This window comes from Chinchilla lanigera, unplaced genomic scaffold, assembly GCF_000276665.1.
Source record: "Chinchilla lanigera isolate Chin_1 unplaced genomic scaffold, ChiLan1.0 scaffold00034, whole genome shotgun sequence".
NCBI classification, from domain to species: domain Eukaryota; kingdom Metazoa; phylum Chordata; class Mammalia; order Rodentia; family Chinchillidae; genus Chinchilla; species Chinchilla lanigera.
This window is the reverse complement of record NW_004955435.1, coordinates 9,300,539-9,308,005: the sequence shown is the minus strand read 5'-3', so window position 1 is coordinate 9,308,005 and position 7,467 is coordinate 9,300,539.

Sequence of the window (7,467 nt, the reverse complement as noted above, 5' to 3'; positions counted from 1 at the left end):
AAAAACCAATTTTGCCACAGTCTTAGTTGGAATGCAAATTAGTATAAGCACTATGAAAATCAGTGTGAAACTTCCTCAAAAACCTGAAACTAGAAATTCCATTTGACCTAGCAACTCCCTTTATAGATACCTTCCCAAAAGAATTGAAATGTCATATTACAATGATACATGAATATCCATGTGTCAAGCAGAACAGTTCATAATAGCTAAATCTTGGAAGCTGTCTATCAACAGATGAGTAGATAAAGAAAATATATTTATAGATGATGGAGTACTACTCAGACATAAAGATGTACTTTAGTCATTTTTAGGGAAATTGACCTATCTAGAGTCCATAATATTAAACAAAATAAATTAGACTCTCAAGTTTAATATCATATGATTTCTTTTATATGAGAAATGAAAATTAAAAATAAAGAGCAAAATAAGATAGATAAGAGGAAGTAGGAAGAGGCAAGGGGAACAGGGAATCAAATGAGGGAGGGAAGGGGGAGGGACAGGGACAGGGGATAAGAAAGGGGATTAATATATTTTATGTACGTTTACCCACTCCATACTAGGAATACAAACATTGTATACTGATGACAAACACACACACACACACACACAAAAAAAAAACCACACAAAAAAACAAAGTGTTCATGATTGGGTACACTGGGGAAGGAAGGAAGAGAACAGAGATGAAAAGCAGCTGAGCTATGTCAGGAACGTGTGCCAACCTCTTACAAGGAATGTAAAAATTATAAACTATGTATATGTACCAATAAAATAAAATGTAAGAAGGCTTCTTCATTTTTAGTACTGGTTCTTAGGAATGCTGGAAATTTTCTTTTGAATTCAAAACTCTACTCTCATAATTTTTCTTTAACAAGTCACTTTAATCATCTTCAAGTTTTGAAGGAAATGGAATCATGCAAACAGTGGATTTAGCAGATATTTCATGTACTATTGTTTCTGTGTAATGTGATATGCAAGTAATACTACAGTTTTGCAAAATCTGCAGTTCTACTCAACACCATTGGCTAGTAAAGATATAGTGCCCACGATCTTTGTGTTGGTGTGTATTACCTTTCTCTACCTCTTTCTTAAATTAGGCCTAAGTTGAATTTTAGATACATCAAACTTTTATAGAAGAGTCCTTTTTTTCACATATTTTCATTGCAAAATTGTTTTCATTTCTCCTTCACCTTATTTTCTATTTTTTTATTTTCTTAGTACATATTTGTAGTACATAATAACTCCATTCCCCATGGAAAACTTATACAAATAACACCCATCTTAATATATTTTATAATATCACTTGATATTGTATATACCCAGATAAATATCTTAATATTTTACATTTCTATTAATAATCAAAAATGTGTCCTCAGATTTAGTATTACTCTTTATTATATTAGATGTCCTATATAAAAATAAAATTTTTTATTTAATTGTGACAATTTTGCCTATCATTATGTTATTAACAATTAGAAACAATCTGTCTAGTGTCTAGATGTCCCCCCAAAGACTCATGCAGTCATGGGGCGGAGTTTTAGAGTTTTTGTGTGACTGACTCATGGTCCATTGCTGAGATTATGGATGTGAGTGCTACACTGCCCTGGGGCGAGGAGCCTGCATACAATGTAAGGAAGGAAAGAGGCTTGTCGTCTGCCACTCTTTCTTTTTTGCTCTTCTTGCTTTTGCTGTATTCCACTGCTTTGAACTATTGCCCTCTGCCATGTGCCGCTCTGCCTGGGAGCCAGCCAAGTGAGGACTGAAACCTCCAAAAACTGTGAGCTAAATAAACCTTTCCTTCCTTAATTTTATGCATCAGGTATTTTGTCTCAGAAATGAGAGAAAAGTAACTGATGCAAATGACTTTCATTACTCTATGTGTATGTACTAATATATAATATTTATATAACTTTACACACTACAAAAGCACATTCTGAGTGCATCTTTGAGAGTTTTCATTTTTTGCTTTTTTAATTTTTTGTTTTTGTTTTATTGGTGTTAAGGACAAAACACAGGGCTTTGCATCTGTTTGACAAGCACTCTACGGGTGAACTACATCCATGACACCACCTTTGAGGGTGACTCCACAGCAAGTTATCATGGGGAGCAGGCGACAGAAGGGTCCTGACCGGACAGTGGGTGCCGCCATCCCATGGAGGAGCCAGGAAGGTCTTTTGCAATATTTCTGTTTAATTTTTTATTTAATTGTGACAATTTTGCCTATCATTATGTTATTAACAATTAGAAACAAAAATAGGCATCCAAAATGTTTTGAAGTGACGTGATGGTATGTGTTTTACATATACCAATTCTTAAAGAAATTATTATGCATTATACATTAGTCAAATAAATAAGAAAAAAATCTTACTTTTTACCTTGAATAAAAGAAAAAAGAGCATGAAATTTTCCTAAGGGAGAAAGAGGATGAAATTTAGCACACAAAAAATAGAAATGAAATCTATAAAAAAGTAAAATAGAAAAATTATCAACTGGTTCTCTGCTTCTTTTAAAAGTTAAATATATTGTATCCTACTAAACTTAAAAAAAAGTAGAAGAAGTAAAGCAGCAATATCAGTAAGAACAGAGTAAGCACGTCTAAATATTGACTTTATTTCTTATTTGTAAAATACAAAAACTCTAACAATATAATAATAGATTGATATAAACAGTATTATACAAATAAATTGAAAAACTTTGGGAAAAATTGAAAAAGTATTAAACATATTAAATATAAAAATAGGATAATGAATTACTTTTATATACCACATAGTATTGTCAAAGTTCTCACACTCTGAAAAATAATGCCCATTATTTATTTCAAATTATAACATTCCATGTATTTCTATGAACTGTTTATTTGTATTGTAAGGTTAGTTTTACCATTTTATTTTCAAAATTGAAACAGCTCATTATTTTTTAAGTCAATGTCTATTAGTCTTTTCATATATTTATTTAGTCTTTTGCTCTTCTCTTTTGCATAATTTGCTAACATATATTAACTCTATTTCCTATTCCAAAATAGGATAGATAGTGAAAATTTTGAGTTTTTAATCTTTTTTATTCTAAAAATTAAAAAACTGATGAAACAACACAAAAAGAGAAAATCAAATTTGAAGATTTTTTTCAAAATCAATTTTGAAGACAAAAATCAAAACAACGCAAAAATAAAACATGACCTCAACACAAAATGATAGAAATTTACAATGGTGGCTAAAAATTACATACTGTTATCTTCAACAAAGTTGCTCAGGCCATTATATATAAGAATGGAAGATTGATCAAACAATCAAAGATAGTAACAAGTAAAAAAGAATAAAAATAATTAAAAACATCATTGGAAATGATGCAGAGCTTCACCATACAAAATGGTAGGAGTTCAACAATGGTTCTTACACTGGGTATTGTTTTCAGAATAATTACCGAATTCAAGCATTTTTCTGGAAAATTGTTCAAGAAAAAAAAGAAAATTTTAAGCATTGACTGTTCCTTTCAATAAACTACAGACATTAGCAACACATCTATTACAGCTATCCTTCTATATACATATAAATTTTGTTTTTCATTTAAGAAAAAAAACAACATAACAAAAGCAAATACACTTATGAGTATGTGCAAGCACTGCATTGTTTCACTAGTGTAAAACCTGAAAGAGTTCATTTAAACTAGGAGGTATGATAGACATTGTGAAATGATAGGAAAGCACTCAAGGGTAAAAGGCAACTGGGATGTGGGAAAAAAGAAGGGAAAGAAGGAGAAATTTTGTATGTATGTATATGCAGGATAGTTAACATGGCTGTTCTATGGTCTTCTAATTCTTTGCTGAAAGAAACTGTCAGTGAGTCGTTGGTTGATCAGTATTGCATATCTCTATCTGCTTTCATGAGAAACCACTTTGAAGATATCAATATGTAATACAACAAGCATTGTTAATTCCCTACCACTTTGTTTGTAACTCCGTATTTTCTGTACTGTTCTTTTGCTATTTTGTAAAATGTTGTCTGTCTGTTAATGTTTTCCTCCTTTTATTTTTAAAATTAAAAAAAGCAAATACATAAACAAAACAGCATAGAGAGCAATAAAAATGATACAGAATTTCAAAACATGGTGATAGGATATTAACAGTGGTTGTTACACTACACAATATCATCTTCAAAATAGTTGCTCATATAACCAGACATAGGCATGCAAGATTGATCAAACAATTACATATTAATAGTTCTTTTCAATAAACCAACTGATATTGGCAGTACAATTATCCTGGCTATCCTGTGTATCTATATGTACAGATCTTTCCCTCTTCTTTCTTTTTCCTCTCCCCACTTCATTTGAGTTGCTCCTTCCTATTTGAGCAGATTCTTTCCCTTTCACAATATCTATTGTACCTTTCAGATTTTATTTATTCTTTCAAGTTCTTATATTGGGAGGAAATAGTGTTTACACCTGTGGATCTGATTTATTTCACAAATGAGTATGGTCTCTAGTTGCATCCATTTACCTATAAAACCTCTAGTTTACCTTTCTTTATAGCTGAGTAATACTCCATTGTATAAAAATCCCACATCTTTTTATCCATTCCTCAGTGGATGGGTGTTTGGGATATTTCCAAGATTTAGCTATTACAAATTGTGCTGCCATAAACATAGGTGTACATATATAGCTGTGGTATGATGTTTTCAGTTCTTCTGGAAAAATACCCAGCAGGGGAATGGCTGGGTTGAATGGGACCTCTAATCCTTGTTTACTGAGGAGTCTTCAGACTGATTTCCAAAGTAGCTGCACCAGTCTACACTCTCACCAGCAATGGAGAGCATTCCTTTTTCTCCACAGCCCGTCCAGTATTTGTTATGGTTTGATTTCTTGATGATAGCCATTCTTTCTGGGGTGAGATGGAATCTCAGTGTGGTTTTAATTGCCATTTCTTGAATGGCTAATGACGTTGAACATTTTTTCATGTATTTAGTTGCCATTTGTATTTCTTCATGTGAGAAGTGTGTATTCATCTCAGACGCCCATTTTTGTTTTGGGTCTTTAATTTTGGTGGCCTGATTTTTTAAATTCTTTATATGTCCTAGATTTCCAAGATTTAGCTATTATCTAAGTAATATATTTATTTAATATAATATAATATATTATTTATCATGGACAGTTGGCTAAAAATTTTTCCCTATTTTGTAATTCACTAAGGTTCTATTTTGTTATTTCTAATTTTCTGTTAAATCCATATATTGCTTTTTAAACTTTCAGTTACTGATTTTCTCATAAAATTGTTGTCATTATATTCTAAATACTTATTTTTATAAGAATAGAGATACATTTGCAAAATCCTCATTTTGTTGTTGGTGTAATAAAGGAAAAATACAATTAATGTACTACATACATACACATGGCTTCTCCCTCAAATGAGCACATAGAGCAAATACTTGGGGAACAGTTTTCTCTGAAGGACAAGTGTATTTTATATTCCTTTTCTTTCTAAATGCTTTTCAAAAATTTACCTATTTTATTTATGTAGTAAAATAAATGTTCGTAGTCAGTCTTTTACTGATGATTATGAATTACAAGTAAATAACAATGTCAGTAAAGGCTAGTGATTTAGTCCCTATTTTAATAAGTGTTCTTAAAGAAACAAACGTTTTTGGTGAATCACTAGTAGAATGTACAGTAAGCTTTTGTTTAAATTGTTTGGAATATTTATTTATATTAGTGTATAATCTGATTTTTAATTAAAAGTTAAATAGTTAATGCTCCATTTAATTGTTTAGAGCAACATTTAGATTTGTCTCTATTTTCTACTGTTGATATTTAAATCGCTGTCTGTAATTTACTAATTAGGATATGGCCTGCTACTGTCCACAAAAGTTTACCTGCTGATCTCTTGCAAGACAAAGGAAACTTACAAGGTCCAGCCCTGCATTAGGTAAGTGTGGTTTTATCCCAGTATCTCCATGAAAAATCTGACTGCAACTTGTTTTCCTCTCCCACGACAAGGTCTTTGAGACTATGAGGATGCCTTTTTATTTTACTCACTTATTTTCCCTTGATGGCCTGAGACTGGGTTATAATTATCTCAGTGACAACAACCAACCATCACAGCCTACAGAACACTGCTGCATAGGATTGTCTCTAACCTAAAACAAACAAGCAAAAAAACAAACAAACCCAAAATCCTGGCCAATTATTTGAAAAGAACCTAAAGTTTCTTAGGCAACCAAATTCTGATGTTCCATAAAATTTATTCTTTTCTATCTAAGAAGTTATTTCTGTGCTATTAGATCAATGTAGAGTAGAAAAAATTAATGGAAAACCATTAGGAGGAAAATAATTTTCAAACTATGGTTCTTAAGAAAGACTGCAGCTTCCAAATACAAATGTTATTTAAATAGTTTTCTCTTTCACAAAATAGGTTTTAGGGCCTTAAACTTAGTAAGCCTGTACACTGGGCTGTGAGCCTGTCTTTTTCCCCTTCAAACTGCACTTCTATCAACTGACTCCAATACACATGACAGGTTGTGTGTGTGTGTGTGTGTGTGTGTGTGTGTGTGTGAATGTAGGTTGAACCCAAATCCTTTCCTGCACTGGGCAAGCACTCTACCACTGAGCTATGACGGTGATATTGCACTATTAAGAAGACAGTCTATTTTAGCTTTACACTTGTATAAATGGTTTGCACATTAACACAGCCCAGAAAATGAGTAAATCTAACAGAGTCTAGAATACTCAACCTAAATAGCACATTCATTCCCAAGTCCACAAAGTACTTGCAACCCCTGACTGTAGGCATGTCTCTCCCTCTTGAAGGTACGTACGCTATTTTGAGTGTGTACTTCAAAATCCTCCTGGAAACCTCTTTATGTCTCTGACAGTTCCTAAAAATTCTTTTGCTGGGTGGAGGTCAAGGAGCCTACTACTTCCCCTATTACTGGGGTGAGTGAAGGTTGACCATGTGTACTTTGAGGAACACCTTGGGACCCTGTGTGACTTTAAATGTTCACTCATATATCCCACCTAAAAGCACTGATGTTGAATGAACAAGGGAACTGTTGCGGATACTGTTCCTAAAAAAGAGTTTTAGATTACATGATTGATATATGAATATTTATTAAATGCTGATATAACCAATAATGGCTCTCTTCCAGCAACATAGCAAGTGGTCTGCATCCTATTTCATAGAGTAGAATAGAGATGTATAAACGCCAAAACATAATGTGGATGTTACACTGATTGGAGCTCTGCACATTAGCATAGAGTTTTCTATTCAAACTGGCCTCACCCTCAGCACAAAAGCTAAGGAAAAATGAGGACACAGTGGAGCAGGATGGCTCAGAAAAGTACTAAATTCTGAAAAGGTGCTCAGAGCAGCGTTGAACTAGAAGAAGTAGTGGGCAAAAACATCAAAACCAGATGGTTATTTGAGGCCAGCCTGAACTGCATAGTGAGACCCTGTCTCAAAAAGACCAAAAAAAAAAAAAA